The following is an 18,695-nucleotide window of genomic DNA, read 5'->3' as shown; positions in this document are numbered from 1 at the left end:
TGATAGGCTATGCATGGCGGTCAGTATTAATGGTGGAGGAAGAACCCGGGAAAAACCACCGACCCACGAGAAGCTACTGGCAAGCTTTCTCACATACCCACATTGGCCGAATCCTAAACTCGAACCCACACAGACAGAGGTGAGATGGCAGTGATCCATAACGGAGAGTGCTTTAGAAAACTCGGCCACTCGGGCCCCCCCCCATGAAAATGAATTAATTTGGATGAATGACATTAGTAACACATTAGCCTTACAAAAAAATTTTTTTCATAATAATTTCAGAAATGGTTTTGAATGAAATTGAAAGATCATACCTCCATAAAAAACAGAGATTGATTGAGGTCTGTTTTAAGTAGTTATAAATCCAAAAAAATATTGTGTGTGATAAATTGTATGTAAATATGTGATATGTGTCAATTTAAATATGCATGACACAGCTGTGGATTTGTGTGTATATATGACACAGGTGTGGATTTCTGTGTAAATTCTTATGTGGAATTGAACGTAATTCTGTAACACAGGTCTGATGTTTAACTAAGTATAGGCATTATAAGGGGAAAAAAGATAGAAGACTGATAATCAAACCTTGGACAGATTTGATTTTCTTGCTCAAATTTTTAATGAAGAACAATTTCTCAATATGACCTTATAAAGTTCCATGGAATATGATCCAAAATTTGGATGACATAGATGAAGCTCTGAGGGTGTGGACTGACTTATTTAAGCATGCACCACTGAAAGTACATCAGGTAAAGACTGAAATCCATCCTAATTGGCTTACTACTGAAATCCTAGATGCTATGAAAATATGAGACCAATTCAAGGCTATGGGAAACCATGCACAATATAAAGTATGGATAAATAAAATAACAAGTATGATTAAAAATGCTAAAAAAACTAATTATCAATCATTGCTTGAAAACAAAAAGAGCAACACAAACTCCATTTGGAAAGTTTTCAATGAACAGACAAATAAAAGTCACTCACTTATGGTAAATGACACCATAGTCACTGATGACACTGGCATTGCAAATGTTTTCAATGATTTTTTCACCAACATCACCACAAAGTTAGAAGAACTAGTGATAGAAAACAACTTTAATGAACTGAAAAAGTTCTGCAGCAGCAATATCTCTAAGGAGGTATGTTTCTCTATCCCACCAGTATCAAAAAACTTTGTTAAAGAATGTCTCAGTGAACTTGATACCAAGAAAGCTACAGGACTTGATCAGATTGGTCCATGACTCATTAAATCTTCTGCCTCTGCTATTGCAGATAGCATAACAAGCATAATCAATTTAAGTATTGCTATCTCATCTGTCCCCAAAATATGGAAAACTGCAAAAGTAACTCCTATTCACAAATCTGGTTCTAAGGATGATGCTGATAACTATCGAGCAATCTCAATACTACCAAACTTGTCAAAACTGATTGAAAAACATGTCCATGACTTATTCATGTCATATTTAACCAAACACTTGCTGTTAGACCCTAATCAATCAGGCTTTAGACAGAAACATTTATGTGAATCTGCCTTGATCTCCCTAACTAATAAATGGCTTCAAGCACTTGACCAAGGTAGAATAATAGGATCTGTATTAGTAGATTTCAGGAAAGATTTTGACACGGTGGATCATGAAATCCTTTCGAAGAAACTGAAAATCTACCAATATGATGAAAGAACAATTAGATGGTTTGCTTCGTACTTAAGTGAGAGAACACGTGTTTACATAATGTTCTGTCTGAACCTGGAACAATTAGATATGGAGTACCACAAGGCTCAATTTTAGGTCCATTACTATTTATTTTATTTATTAATGACCTACCACTTTTACTAAGAGACTCAATATCATCTAGAGATCTCTATGCAGATGACACAACATTGTCAGACATCCAAAACACAAGCATGAACTCAAAATTTCTGTACAGAATGCCCTAAACAAACTGGAAAATTGGTGCACATGCCATGGCATAGTGGTAAATACCTGTAAACCTAAAATATTACTTATCTCAACACAGCAAAAAAGGACAAATCTTGATTGTGATGAACTATGTCTGACATGGAGGGATACAAATTTGCAAATGGTCTGTCATGATAGACTACTTGGTGTTCTGGTAGATAATAACCTAGCATGGATTGAACATATTAAACATATCAGTAAAAAAAATTAATTGAAGTTTATGGCTTCTCAGTAGGATAAGACATTTTCTCCCTGAAAGGCACAGAAAACTATTTTATAACAGTTACATACAATCCTATTTAGACTACTGTAGTACAGTATGGGGTAGTTCAGATGATAAAAACATAGCAAAGCTGGCACAGCTTCAAAAAGGAGCATTAGGACTAATATCAATCCAGAAAGAAAGCAAGGAAAATTTAGCTGGTAAGTTAAAAATACTACTTATTAAAGAATGAATCTGTTTGACAATTAAGCCAAATTAATGTACAGGATATCCCATAATAGTGCTCCTGAATATTTACAATCACTATTCCAGTATAGGCTACCTGGTAATACCTGTGATCCATGTCTACCAAACAGTATAAAATTCCCAAAGCAAAAAAGGAGTTATTTAAAAAAAGTTTCCAGTACTCTGGAACTCTGCACTGGAATAGTATTCCAGTTGAAATTAGAAATGCCCATTCTATTTCCTTCCTCCAAATCCAATATATTCAGTGGCTTCAGAGATGCAGCTAAAATAAATAAATTCCTTTGTATGAGGGCCTCAAGGTAGAATAGTTCTTAGCTAATTGTGTTACCCTCTTTAAAAAAGGTCATTATTATTATTTTTGTTATTATTATTATTATTATTAGTAGTAGTAGTAGTAGTAGTATTACTACAACAAAACTTTAAAGGTTAGATTCTGCCCATCTACAATATCGTGTCAAAAAAATGTATGAACTGCAACTAAAATGTTCTAATGTGTTAATGGAACAAATAGATATACTTCTGATAAGCAGACAAACAGAGAGACAGACAAAGATGGACAGCGCTCCAAGCCTACTTATTGATAACAGGTCAATATGAGTTTTCATGCCAGCTATGAAGTCTGTAGGACACTTTTCATTGCCATGATATGAGATCCAAAGGACAGTTTTCTTGCCAAGCTACAGTAGAACCTGTCTTGAAAGACCACCTCTTCTGCCCAAAAAATATTGATCTCTCAAGACAGGTGGTCTCTCATAACAGGCAATAACATTATATAATCACTAAATCTGTGCATGGAGATCTTGGTCTCTCAAAACAGGTGGTCTCTCATGGCAGAGGTCTCTCAAGACAGGTTTTACTGTACTAAGTCCATAGGAGTTTTCATGCCTAGAGATAAGGTCTGAAGGACAGTTTTCATGCCTAGCTGTGAGGTCCATGGGATATTTTTTATATCTAACTCTGAGGTCAAAAGGACAGTTTTCATTTTTATTTATCCGAATAAATTCATAAAATTATTTAAGAAACATTTCCTTTCTAAAAATGTATAAACAAAATAAAATTTTCTTGTTGAAAAAAGACTAATTTCCCATGATGGAGTACAAAATGATATAAGACCATGTTTGCTCCTATACAAGCATGCCCCCCACCTCCGTTGTAGATGAGGAACAATAAAATATTATGCAGTACATCATGTATAATTGTCCAATGAAAACTGATATAAAAAAGGAACCTAAAGATAAGAGTTGAATAAGTTTTGAAATAAAAAAAAGAAATTTCAAAAGTTTCAATAAATTTATTAAAATGATCATCATTTTATTATTACAATACTGATAAAATGTACAAAATATATTTATAGTAACTACATCAATTTCATAAACACAGCCTGCAAACAAAATATATTTATAGTAACTACATCAATATCATAAACATAGCCTGCATACAAAATAAATTTATAGTAACTACATCAATTTCATAAACATAGCCTGCATACAAAATATATTTATAGTAACTATATCAATTTCATAAACATAGCCCACATACATACAAAATATATTTATAGTAACTACATCAATTTCATAAACATAGCCCCATACAAAATATATTTATAGTAACTAAATCAATTTCATAAATATAGTCCAGTACAAAATATATTTATAGTAACTACATCAATGTCATAAACATAGTCCACATACAAAATATATTTATAGCAACTACACCAATGTCATAAATATAGTCCACATACAAAGGATATTTATAGTAACTACATCAATGTCATAAATATAGTCCACTTACAAAATATATTTATAGTAACTACATCAATGTCATAAACATAGTCACATACAAAATATATTTATAGTAACTACATCAATTTCATAAGCATACAGTTAGATGACTTCACATAATGCCAAGATTTTAATTCTGATTTCAAATCTATTCAAATATTTATCACTGTTAAATTTTAAATTCATAATGGCTACATAAAAAAAAAATAACAATAAAATACCAAAAATTTAAACTGAATTTGTGTCATCTATTTAGGGAATCATTTTCCTGACTCAGAAACATGCACTAAAAAGGTAAAATAGCATAACTGTCACAGCACTGCACCTAAGATTCACTGAGCTGGGGACAAAGTGTCACCCTGGTCCTGAAATCGAAGAGACACAACATAATTAAATGGGGCAATTATTTGTTTACAATTAGAAGCAATGTTAAAAAGAGAATGTCCAAGGGGCACAAAGGTTAATAGTTTTTTATATATATTCCTTAAGTAGAATAAACCAGGGATTTTCAGGGGTCAAAATCTGGAGGGCATAGGGTAAAAACTAGTTGATTCAGTACTTCTTATAAAACAAAAGCATGAACAACTAATCTGTTTTAAATTTATAAACTTTCTATGTACTACAGTAAGTGAGTGCAAATCTTGTGACTACAAGGAATAATGAAGTAATACATGTATAATGGAAAATATCATTTATAATAATGGCTTATATAATTTATAATAATCCCAATTATGAAATAATCAATAATAATAATAATAAACCACATTTTTCTTTATTGTCAGCAATCGTTACATGAATATTCATTATTTCAAAGTGTTTATCACAAAAGCAAGAAAATATATGCTTCTGTTTGACTTATTCACAGTTCACATTTTTTTGTTTTTTTTGGTAATGTTTTCTAATTTCATGGTGTTTGTTTTTGTAATCATATCATTATGTTTTTTATCTTATAGGTGTTGTCTAATGTTATAAAACGCTTAGAGCTTCTAAAGATTAGGTGCTATACAAAGTCCTCATTATTATTATTATTATTATTATTATATACAAGTCAAAGGTATCCAAGTTTTACCTTACCATTTTCAAATTCCTATGAACGACATCAACATTTAATTTAGCCTTAATTTAAATAAAGTCATTTCACGTGTCTCTGACAAAATCATTTCAATTTTACATGAAAGGCACCATGTAGGTAAAGTTGTTTACTCTGCACTTTTAGATATGCCTTCCTGCTCTCTCTGCTCTCCAATGATCTGCACCATTATGGCATACTGAGGAAACTTCTTAATGAAATAATCTGGAACCTGTTTTCGGGTATTGTTAGTACGATTTCTCTTGTTTGCAAACCATGATTTCACTTGAGCCAGAGTAATTCCACATTGCAAAGCAAGTTCTTTTTTCTCCTCTTCTAATGGGCATGGGTTATCAAGATGGCTGTCAAACCAATTACTCATAATTCTGCGTGATTCCTCAGTAAGACAGCTGGAAATTTGTTCAGAACTGGATCAATCATCTTTCCCTACCTCTGAATGTTTTCTTTTCTTCCCTTTGCCCTCACATTTAAATTTGATTGGATGATTGTCTCCTGTGATGGACAGAGTGCTGAAATGACTATGTTTGTTCACCGTCCATTTCTTAACCTGCCTCTGTGTTACTCCTGTCATTTCTGCTAATTCTTTGGCCTCTTCTTTGATTGGACGGGGATACTGCAGTTGGAGTTCACATGTAGACAAAATGTTGGCAGCATCATTACTTAAAACATTGTGGGGTTTTAAACATGGAAAATCTGAAGGAACATGAGAAGAAAGATTTGAATTTTCCTTGGAATGATTCGTACCAGAAGTAGTATCCATTAGTTTATCCAGATTAGAACTCTGTTGTGAACTGGATAATGCCTGTAGCTCTGGATGAAATCTTACAAAAGGTAATTGAGCTTGTGACTGTGAAATGGATTGGACGTCTTTAGATTTTCCTGAACTTCCACATGCAATTCTTAAAAGAAAATCACTCTGGTCATTCAAGGGAGATAATTCAACTGAAGGATTATTTCTAAGTTCTGGTGTGCAGATGACTGTGTTTTTACACTGATTTTTCAGCAGAGAGACACTCAAATCCAGAAATGCATCTTGTGAAGAACCACAATGATTTGGCGTCATCAGAGTGTCATTATTTATCAAACAAGATTTATCTGAGACTGGTTTAACTGGGGACAGATTTACAGTGCTATCTGGCTGAAAGAAATTTGTATTCTCTGCACATTTTGCATCTTGATCTAAAGTATCTGCAGTGTTATTTTGTTTTAGACCACATGACTGAGACATGCTGACCATCTGTGCACAGTTTTTGTTGATGTCCTTCACCTTATCATTATTTAAAATTGCTTCCACATCAACACCTAAGTTCTCAAAATCAGATTTAAATCCATAGTCAAATGAATCTTTCTCACCAGCATCATCCAAACCTCCAAAAGTTAGCTGCTGCACTCCCCTATCAGTTTTCATTAGCTGCTGCACTCCCCTATCAGTTTTCCCTGCATTCTGTATGAATGGCCTCCCTTGGCTACTTTCTTTTTGCATTACATTAGCACTCGCAACAGACTTTTGAATTTCCTCAATTTTGACAATAAGTTTGTCAAGATCAGCTTCCACTTTCTGAACAAGCATCAGTCTTTCCTTATCATAATATGAATTAACAGCTGATTTCAACACAGTGTTTCCCATATTTGAAACAAGAGCCTGGTATCTTCCCATTTCGATCTGTCCAACATTTGTACTGTATTCATTTTCCACTTTTAATCCATCAGCACTGACATATGGGTTAATCCGAACCTTCAGTAATTTTTCCTGAAGCTGCATATGTCTCAAATAAACATCATGGCTTCCACCAACGACACCAGCAGAAGGATCCATCGATGGCAACTGCATCAAATTCCAGCTTGTTGTAATCAAATTTGCAGGAACTTGAACCCCATAACATTCTTGGTTTAGTAACATTTGCAGATCTTGAAACATTGGATTCCTCCGAAGGTTGCTCAGGTATCCTGGGCTATATGTAGGGGAGACGTTGGGTGTTACAGGTGAAAACATGCTGTAGTTACCATATGAATTACTAGGTGGTGAGGTCATTGTGGTGATCATGGAGCGATCTGTAGCTTGTTGAAGTAGATCTGAAGCATGTCTTGGGGGACTGGTCCTCCTTACAGATGAGCATGCTAACTGTCCTACAAAGGGATTAGCACAGGGCTGGGGTTGTTGCAGTTGGCTATATGCAGGGGAGACTCTGGGTGTTACAGATGAAAACATGCCATAGTTACCATATGGGTTACTAGGTGGAGAGGTCATCATGGAGACATCCATGGCTTGCTGAAGTATATCTGAAGCACCACTTGGGGGATAGGTCTTCCCTACAGGTGAGCATGCTAACTGACCCACAAAGGAATTAGCACAGGGCAGGGCTTGTCGCACTTGGCTGCACACAGGATCAGCCTGGACATGGCTCTCAAAATGTCCATTATAAGGCAAGTTATCCATATTTGTCCATCCACTTTGCCCACTGATATAGTAGCTTGGAAAATCCATCCTTCAGTCCTTTTTCACAGCAACTTTGTACAGACTTTGTGTCAACTTTGTCTTTAAATTTTAGTTTTTATCTATATCTGGCACTGGCTTAAATTTGACTTCACATCAAGTCAAAATTTTCAGTTCAGTACAAATAAATCTGTTCAAGTTCAATTGTGATAAGAACAAATACTGTTATACTGAAAATAAATTTCAGTAATTATTTGAACACTAACAAAATGCACAAGCAACAAATTCCAGATACTAATACTGTCTAAAGACAAGACATGACTATGCTAAAGATAAATACTTATATATATATAGGAATAATGACACTGAGAAAGTAATTAAAGTCTCATATTTAAAGATACGTTTGACACAGGAATGATTTTCAACAAATTATATCAAAGGAAATAAAACAAAATTGAAACAATGAAAACACTGAAGAAAATGGAGCAATACAATCTCATGGAGTAATATCATGTTTAAGTACAGATTATTTTCAAGTTATACTTTTCTTTCCATACAATATTGTCCACTTAAGCAATATCAATTATATAGACCAGCTCAAAGTCCTCATTTTTTTACATAATTTCCAGATTAATGCTTCAGTGACTTTCTAAGGCATGTAGCTAAGATCTCAATTAGTTAAATAACAGGGGAGTGATGAAGTGTGTCAAGGTAAATAGGGGCTTGTGGTCAGCCATTAGTGGAATAAGCTCCTTCAAAGGGACTACTCAAACAGTTCCTGCTCAATGCAGGAAAAGGATATTGCAAATTGTTTTAAAATGAAAAAATAAATGTGTTGACAATAAAATATGGTTTGAACCAATTAGTTTCATGATGTATTCTTTTAGAAAAAGGAAAAGCTATGAAATCCAGACTGAAATGATAAGGCAGCATTTTCACATAAGAATAATGAATTTTTGTCAGATCCATCAATGACTTGATGAGATATTTAGACCTGAAAGTTTTGAAGAGAGGTAACCCCCCCCAACTCATGAATATTCATGGGGTCTGACAATGTCATAAAAGATGTTAAATATAATTAGAACATCTGCAGCATTGTCAAATAATGGAAGCCTTGAAGTAATTTTCATGAAAACATTGCGAATACACATAAATATAATTATTTGAATACTTTAATGCAACATAAATATAAACTGAAACTAATGGAATGCAATTTCAAATACTCAAAAAATCCTTTAAATTTGACATTGTTTTCATGGACAATTCTGAAGTGTAGCATTTGCAAGCAAATTTGCTCAAAATGGACATTTTATTAGCCTCATCACTTTTCATTAAACTAAACTGATTTATTTTTTAACAAAAATTGATTTCACATTTATTTAGTGTCAATCTTTTCATGCCTTTTCAAATTAAAAATATATTAAGATATGGCTATTTATGTAGAATGTGTGCACTCCATTACTTAATTTTGTTTTTCAAATTATCTCAAATTTATTTGCCTTTCAAAATCAAGAACAGACATGAACTTCCTCTTCATAGAATATTTAAAATACCAATTACACAAATTTTTACTGTTTTGTAGAGTCTCGTGCCATCAATCAATATATCACACAATAATTTTCACTTTAAGAGTAAAGTAAATTGACAATGTCAAGTAAATTGACATTTATTTTGACTGAATTTCATCACAAAATCTTGTAGAATATTTCATTACAATACAAATAATAATAATAATAATAATAATAATAATAATAACAATAATAGTATTTGTGTGTTTGTGTTTTGGATTTTTAATGTTGCTTTAACAATTTTTAGTCATACTGCTACAACATCTGCAGTGTGGCAGTTTACAGTGATGTCTAGCACTGGGGCATTATGCCGCAGACAAGTAGATTGATGTCCCACCCAGTCACATCATCCTGACACCAGGCTGACCAGTTCCAACACTAACCTCTTAATGCTGAGCACCTAGCAAGGCAGCTGTTAGTTCCATTTTTATAAGTCTTTGATATAACTTGGCTGGGATTCAAACCCATGGCCTCCCACATCTGGAGCAGTCACTCTAACCACTAGGCCACAGGAGCGGTCCCAATAATAATAATATAATAATAAAAATATAATCTTTATCCTTGTAACATAGGAGACTGGCCCTAACTACATATTTGTGTGAAAAATATGGTAGAAACATGAAACATAACAATTACAGAACTAGCGTATTAACTCTCTTTTTTATAAATATTTTGCTATATAAAGAGTATATACATGTCAATCAGGACTGCACAGCTCAAATCTTTCGGCTGGCCAGACTCATCCTGATTGGAACTAAGTGGGTGACAGTGCAAACATTTTGTGCCTTTAATAAAGCATAAATATACACTTGCAAAATCGTGACAGTCAGGCTGCACAGAATGTGTTGACAGACTGTTGTGCACACTAATTGCAGTTATTGCTTGAAGGTAAATAAGTATAAATTATTATCCATGGAATATTTCAAATCAAAGTCATATTCAGTATCTGCATCTGTAACTGTTTACTATTATTGTGAAGTAAAGGGCACTCCTTTAACATAGGGATATATTCCAACCTGCCATCATTTATCATTATGTGAAGTAAAGGGCAGTCTTTCAACATAGGGATATATTCCAACCTGCCTACATTTATCATTATAGTGAAGTAAAGGGCAGTCTTTCAACCTATCTACATTTACAGTCATAGTAAAGTAAAGGGCAGTCTTTCAACATCAGGGTATGTTTCAACCTGTCTCCATTTACCATTATATTGAAGTAAAAGGCAGTCTATTAATCAACCTACATTTACCATTATATTGAAGTAAAGGGCAGTCTTTCAACATAGGGATTTATTTCAAATTACCTGTATTGACCATTGAATTACCTCCCCATATAATATTCAAAAAGCCAATCTCAACATCTGCACTTGTTTGTTTAGTCCGATGCCTTCAATCAGTATATCAGTATATTTAAGTCTACCTACATTTATCATTATAGTAACATTTACTTTTCTAAATAATCTATATAATATTGACAACTCAAGTCATGTCTGATCTGATAATAAAATTCTAATCTATTCATTGAATATAAATGTCATTTTAGTTATGTACAAAAATATCTTTTAAATTGTTCTAAAGATACCAGTAATGAAATAATGACTCTCATCACCAATCCCATAATTTCTAATTCCATATAAAATAAAAAGATTTTCAAATTTATTTACCCAATATTAGGAGCATTTGTATTAAGCCAACCATAGGTTTTAGTTTGTTTTGGGAATTTATCATCAGTTATCTTTAGTAATGTGAACCAGTACCTAAGAATTCTTCTATATCTTGCTACTCTCACTGGCATCCGACTGAATTTTATGTAAATTAAAAAAAAAAGTATTCAGTGTATACTTCATTATATCAAGAACATATCCACAAAATGCTGTATGTACAACTTTAGTCATTTATAGAAACCCACAATGTCTGACCCATAACTCAAGACTGGCACCATTTTTGTATAAAACATTTGGAATATTAGACATTTTGTAGATAGATGACAAAACTCAAATATTTTGAATAATGCTTTTGTAGATAGTTGACAAATACCAAATATCTATGTACAACGGTTTTTTGTGTTTTATTTGTTTGTCTTGTCTAATTGTTTTGTATTTGCCTTTGAAAAGACTCTTTGAGAGTCGATATCACTTAGGCTAGTTAGACACTAGTGTTGCACTGTTTGTTGTCAGTTTATTGCATTTAATAGATTTGATTGGATGACAAAGAAGCTGTACAGAAGCCCGGTCACAGAACACTTCTCCTTCCCAGGCCACACTTTCAGTGATATAACACTTATTGGAGTTCTGAAACCAGGAAAGAAAAGAAATCTTACTGGATATGCCATCTTAGAACATTGAAACTATGCAGTTTAAACCAAGAATGCTAGAAAAAGACAGCCATGCACATAAAAAATTATCTTTTGCAGCCGACACATTTTCTTTTAAATGATTCTCTAAATATGCTTTAATAACCTATAATTACTACTATAATAATGAAATATCTGGGATATAATTTGTCCTTACATAAATTTACATAAAACAACAGATGTCATTATGGCTCATTGATTTCTAGCTCAATACAAATATTTTCCAGCATGTGCAACAAGTTGAAATAAACTAGTTGAAACACAATACATTTAAAGGTTTAATTTCTGTAGAAACAGCCATGTAAAGTTTTGCAAACACAACAGTTTTTGTGTTTTATTTGTTTGTCTTGTCGATGTTTTGTATTTGTCTTTGAAAAAGACTTATTGAGAGTCAAAAGCACTTAGGCTAGTTGGATACTAGTTTTGCATGGTTTGTTGTCAGTTTATTGCATTTATCTTAATAAATTCTTGACACACATGATCACTTGCTGGATCAAGTGCACTCGAAAGGACTGTTATTTGCCACATGATTTGTATTACATATATATATATATATATATATATATATATATATATATATATATATATATATATATATATATATATATATATATATATATATATCCCAAGTTCACTTCCAAGGTCAGCTTGCTTTGTAATAAAATACCTTATGTATTTGATATGTAAATGCAACATTATTTTCATACAGAATGTAAATGTTACATTATGTCCATACAGAAATTCAAGTATCACATTTTGTCCATACAGAAATGCAAGTATCACATTATGTCCATACAGAAATTCAAGTATCACATTATGTTCATACAGAAATGCAAGTGTCACATTATGTCCATACAGAAATTCAAGTATCACATTATGTCCATACAGAAATGAAAGTGTCACATTATGTCCATACAGAAATTCAAGTATTACATTTTGTCCATACAGAAATGCAAGTGTCACATTCTTTCGGTACAACAGCTGTGCAGCACATACTTTTGCTGGATGACACTGCTAGCTGTTGCATTACAGTGTTGTGTACAGTACTTATATCAATGTACCATGTTAGGTGTTACATCACAGTGTGACGTGCATTACTTCTGTCACAGTGTGGTGTACAGTATTTATATTGCAGTGTGGTGTACAGTATTTACATCATGGTGTGGTGTACAGTACTTATGTCAGTGTGGTGTACAGTACTTATGTCACCTTGTTGTATATAGTACTTATCTCACAGTGTTGTGTACAGTACTTATCTCAGTGTTGTATACAGTACTTATGTCACTTTGGTGTATAGTACTTAGCATATTTACCATATATATTGGGACATGATAAAATAAAAAGTTTTCCTGTCCTAGAACTTATGGGAACTTTTTTGCCTAGGTCATATGTCCCAAGACTTAAGAAACAAAATGAATTTGTCTTGAATTTACACATCCACCCACTGAACATTGCAAAAATTAAATAAACAAAATGCTTATTTCATTATAAAATGAAAAAAAATGTATTGTTATCATTTATGCCTCTTTTTTCATCATGAGCAATTTATTGAAGTCTAGTAAAGAGAAAAATATATCCATGAACTCCATATATGTTGCATATGCATTCATACTCTGTTTGGGCATCACTTATGTCAGATAACACATGGCACATTGTTCACTGAAGTGAATATAGAAAATGAAGTCTCCATCCTTTTCAAATGCTTCCCAAGCCCATAAAATTCAAGACTAATGACAGATTCTTTGAACATATCTGTGAACTGGGAAGTGATAGGGCTTTCTTTACTAGGAGCCAAGTACCAGTGATGTGTTTGTCATGCTGGTACAAGACACATTCCACTTCCTACTATACTGAACTCTTATTATTTGATACAAATTTTTAGCAGTGGTTAACATCTCTGTTCCACTGATGTTCTGGCATTAAGGATGACTCCATTTTGCTCTCCATGACTGTTTGGGGTAAAACCAAGGTTCAAGATAGAGACAGCAAGATCTATACGACTCTGTCCAATGGGACAAGAATGCCATCAGTCTTAATCTCTCAGATGTCTACTTTCATGTCCATATTCATCCAACCTCATGAAGGTTTCTTAAGATTCCTTGCTGTGAAAAAGCATATCAAATTCAAGCCCTTCTACTTGGTCTAAATATCAATCCTTGGGTCATTACCATCTGCAATCCCTCTACAGCAACATTGGCATGTCTGCACAATCTCAACCAAAAACATATGGCAAGTTCTATTCTCCTCAAGGGCAGAAATAATCTCCCATCCCATTTGTATTGCCTCTTTACTCATGAATTTTTAAAATCTGACTTTCACCCATCCCAGTGCAATCTCAGTGTTTTATGCCTCCCTAATGTGTTCACATCACAAAGATCATTAAACTCATAGAGTCTATTTTCAACAGGACAGGTATTTCAGCAAGAGAGTTCTTGCAGTTCATTGCAGCAGCAGATTTTATTCTGCTGGGCTGTCTTTATATGCACCCATTTTAAATGACTTTGCTGGCTCAATGGCACCACTTTTCCAGTCCAATGGATCAAAAGGTCAATATCATGAACAAGGTAGAATCATTCCTGTGTCGGTAATGCAACCACATTTGGCTCATGACAAGAATTCCTCTGGACAAACCACAACTGGAAATGACAGTATGTACAGACACCAGTATGTATTGTTGGGGGGCCCACTTGTTGCTGAACTTCGGCATGGTCAGCAGCAAATGGAGACCAGGAAACTGACTTTTTACATCAACCTCAAAATGAAAGCTATCATAAACATCTTTCAGTTTTAAAAATGACCAACTCAGCAAGAAGTCAGTCCTGATTATGTCAGACAACTCTGTTGTGGTGATTTACCTCCTCAAAAAGGTGAGTGGTACCAAATCATCTGACCTACGCATGCTGGTCTGGCAGTTTCCTTGTTGGTGCTACCAAATTCAGGTCAAGATACAAATCAGACATACTCCTGGCAGGCTCAATGTCCTGGTTGACCTTCTCCCCACAGAGAATCAGGTCATCCATCAGTTTTTCATTGGATTTGTGCGCTTTTGGATTCACCCACTGATCAATCTTTTTTGCAGCATGGTGGAGTTCTAAATGGCCCACTCTATCTCGCTGATTCCAGACTCAGAAGTTTGGCCTTTAATGGACTGCCAATCATTGGTAAGTGGATATGTGCATTTGCATCCTCCCCAACCCCACGGTCTTAATACCAAAAATAATGCAGAAAAGAAAGGGAGAGAATTGCAAGATAATTCTGATAGCTCCTCAGATGGGTCAAGTCCTGGAGTAAAACATACTTGATCTAGTGTTATACTTACCCAGGAAGATTACATCCAAACTGAATCTTCTCAAACTGCCACAGCCATGTTTTCCACCCCTGTCTGGACTGTCTTCTCCTTCATCCCAGGCTGTTATCAGGACAGCCTTGCAAGAGGAAGATTTTAGACCTCATTTATAGGGAGAATCTATAGAGCCAGAAGACCCTCCACTCTGAAGGCTTATGAGGTAAAGTTGGACATTTTGAGGTGCTGGAGTCTAGTCAATAACATCATTCTTTTGAGTGCCTCAATCCATGAAGAAGCCAGCTTTTCTTTGGCTCTATGAGGAGAAAAAGTGTGTACCAATTACCATCAAAAGCTACTGCTCCATGATATCTAACAAATGCTGGCACCATGGCAAAAGAGATAATGGTCATGACAGAGATCAATCAGACTTAGCCGATTTTTATTTTAATGGACCAGAATTCCTCACATTATTTCCAAAATGGAATCTGTCCCGAGTATTAACATTGGTTAATTCACATAAATTCAAGGCATTTAAACCCAAACATGGCAGGAGGTGCTCTCATACAAAACCTGTTTCTTGATGGCTTTAGATTCAGCATGCATTATGAGTAAGTTACATGCCCTTTCAGTCAACCTGAATTATTTTCAGTTCAGATCAGATAGTTCCATAATTCTCATGACACAGCCAGGCTTTGTAGCCAAGAACTGGTTACCATTGGTGGGTAATCAGAGATTTGTCATGTGCTACCTCTCATCTATAAATAAGTTGAGAGTAGCATCCACGCAAGATCCTGTCAGTGTCCTCGAGCACTACTTGAACTGCACGGAGACAAGTCATGGCAATCATAATTGATTCTTTCTCCCCATGAAGGTGGGAAAGCAGGATATAACCTGCCATGCCCAATCTTCATGGGTTATATGCTTGATATTCTCTAAAATAGATACTATCTCCACCATTCTTGTGGACAGATAACTACTGGACTGCTCTGGTGGTATAGTGGTTAAAGCATCTGCCTCGGATCTGGGAGGTTGTTGGTTTGAACCCCAGCCATGTTATGCCGATTATTTATAAAAATGGTACTAGTAGCTACCTTGCTAGGCACTCAGCATTAAGAGGTTAGTGTTAGGACTGGTTGGCCTGGAGTCAGGATAATGTGACTGGGTGGGATATGATGCTACATGTCTGTGGGATGATGCCCCAGTGCTAGACATCACTATAAACTGTGACACTGCAGACATCATAGCGATATGACTGAAATTTTTGTAAAGCTACGTCAAAATCAAAATCACACACATACTTCTCCTATTGTTTTTATAACATGAATGTGACCAGGGAATGTATTCAAAGGAGAAAGCATTTTTCCAGTAATAATTTTTTCTGAGACTATAATTTACCCAATCACATTACTTAAAAGACTCCTATCCATCCCACATTTTGAGAATCCTTGTTAGTGGTTCACACAGCTTAAAAACTGGTGACACATAGTGTTGGCAGGGAAAGGTAATGGGCAAGATTTATTGCCCTTTGTTTATATGACATGGACTGAAAGGACAATTTTTCATTTTTTAGTAGGGCTGTATTAGGGAAGTAGTAGTCTTATATCCCTAGTATTAATGTGATTGGGTAAGTATTTTTAGAGAATCATAATTTATTTTAAAGATTAGTTTTCTCCAGGGATTGACAAATCTTAATCACAAAGGTTTAATTTTTCCATGTTGCCAATTCATGATGGGAAAATTCCACCAATCCAAAACATATCTTTACAGGTCCAGAAAAATCAATTTATTCCAGGTAATAGGTCATCCAAATTGGTATAATACCAAATTTTGGATATTTATTAATAGGACACAGATATTTAGAAATTTTGAAAGTTTTGCCAAATTATCTTCTGTATTAATTTTCCTGCCAGAACTAAAATCATGAAACCTTCACCCTACATTTTCCATTACATAATGCAGATTTATATTCCATGTGTGCGTGATTTTTTAAAATTCTTTTTTCCACTCGCATTCTCTGGCAAATAACAGATTAACATAATAATAAGATTAGTTATATTTTTTAATATATTTTATGAATTTTTCAATTCACATACCATATATACTTGAGTACAAGTCAAGTTTAACTGCAAACCTGAACCCACATACCCTGATCTACCATTGCTTAATGTACCAGATCAGGGTCTATGTTATTTGAATGATTATTCCTAACACACATCATTGTCCCAGATCTGCCAGTACATTATGCAACAGCAGATATGGGTATTGGAAGTTTGCAATTGGTCTCAACTTACAAGTGAGTATATACAATGTCTATGATGGATCAGTGGTAAGGATGACAGACTCATGACCAAAAAGGTTCCAGTTCGAATCTTACTGCCAGAACAGCTAAAGTGGTGATTCCAGTGGTGATTCCATGGACAAGGCACTTTACTCCAATTGCCTTAGCACTAAATAACCTATTTGTGTTGCTGTGCTGTAAAGAACCAAAGCAAACAAACTCTCTCAACATATGAGCAGTTTGCAAGACGGAAAGAGGATTTCATACAATGCAACAAACTTAGTAATTTGGTGAGGTCTTTAAAATCTAATCAGTAACCAGATAATATCAACTTGACTAACCTGGCCTCCATTCAAGTTCTTTTCTTCTCTACTTTCCTTTGGTTCAGTTCTTTAGATCATCTTGATTGTGTGTTGTCATTTGTACTTACAGGGATGATGGCAGCCTATGAAAGTGTACTGATGTTGTCAGTTGTATTTACAGGGATGATGACATCCTATGAAAGTGTACAGATGTTGTCAGTTGTATTTACAGGGATGATGACATCCTATGAAAGTGTACAGATGTTGTCAGTTGTACTTACAGGGATGATGGCAGCCTATGAAAGTGTACAGATGTTGTCAGTTGTATTTACAGGGATGATGACATCCTATGAAAGTGTACAGATGTTGTCAGTTGTACTTACAGGGATGATGACATCCTATGAAAGTGTACAGATGTTGTCAGTTGTATTTACAGGGATGATGACATCCTATGAAAGTGTACAGTTGCCTTCAAGATTTATATGTAGACTAAGGTCTGCCAGTGATTAACATTTGTTTAACCTTACTTACAAGTGTAATCAAATTGGTGGCTGTACTGTCTGTGCAATCTGTCCATGTCATTTTACTGTAAATCATAAAAATTCTGTTTTAATTTCTATCTTTTTGCAAAATTAATTATTCAATCATTTAAATGCATATTTCAAGGTGAAGTTAATTTTTCGGTCAGTATTGTAATTTGATTTAAAAAAAATTTTTTTTAACACATTTATGACATTGAGAGGAGAAATTTTGAAATTCAAAATTAAATTTGACAACCGCCAAATTGTGAGGTTTTTCACCCAGACTAATATGGCAGTAAATGTGGTAAACAAGAAGCACCTGATAGAAAGCAATTTAAACTTTTAGTATCTGAATATTACTAATATAAACATTGATTTAAATCATCTGTAACATTCAAAAATGACAAAATATAACTTTGGCAGTGTTCATTCAGCTTTAAATTTTTATGAAGGGCAATTCTCCTGTTTGTATGATGGACACATTGCAGTACAAAGTTAAAAACATTCAAAGTCATTGTCACAGGGCAGTGTTCAAGCTCTTGTCCATCCATCTGTTGTCCATTGATTGGCATGTCTCTTGTCCATCCATCTGTCCCCCATTGATTGACATGTCTCTTGTCCATCCATCTGTTGTCCATTGATTGGCATGTCTC

The sequence above is a fragment of the Sinohyriopsis cumingii genome, chromosome 16 (assembly GCF_028554795.1).
Source record: "Sinohyriopsis cumingii isolate HCF-2022 chromosome 16, ASM2855479v2, whole genome shotgun sequence".
Lineage (NCBI taxonomy): Eukaryota > Metazoa > Mollusca > Bivalvia > Unionida > Unionidae > Sinohyriopsis > Sinohyriopsis cumingii.
Note: the sequence above shows the minus strand (reverse complement) of the source record.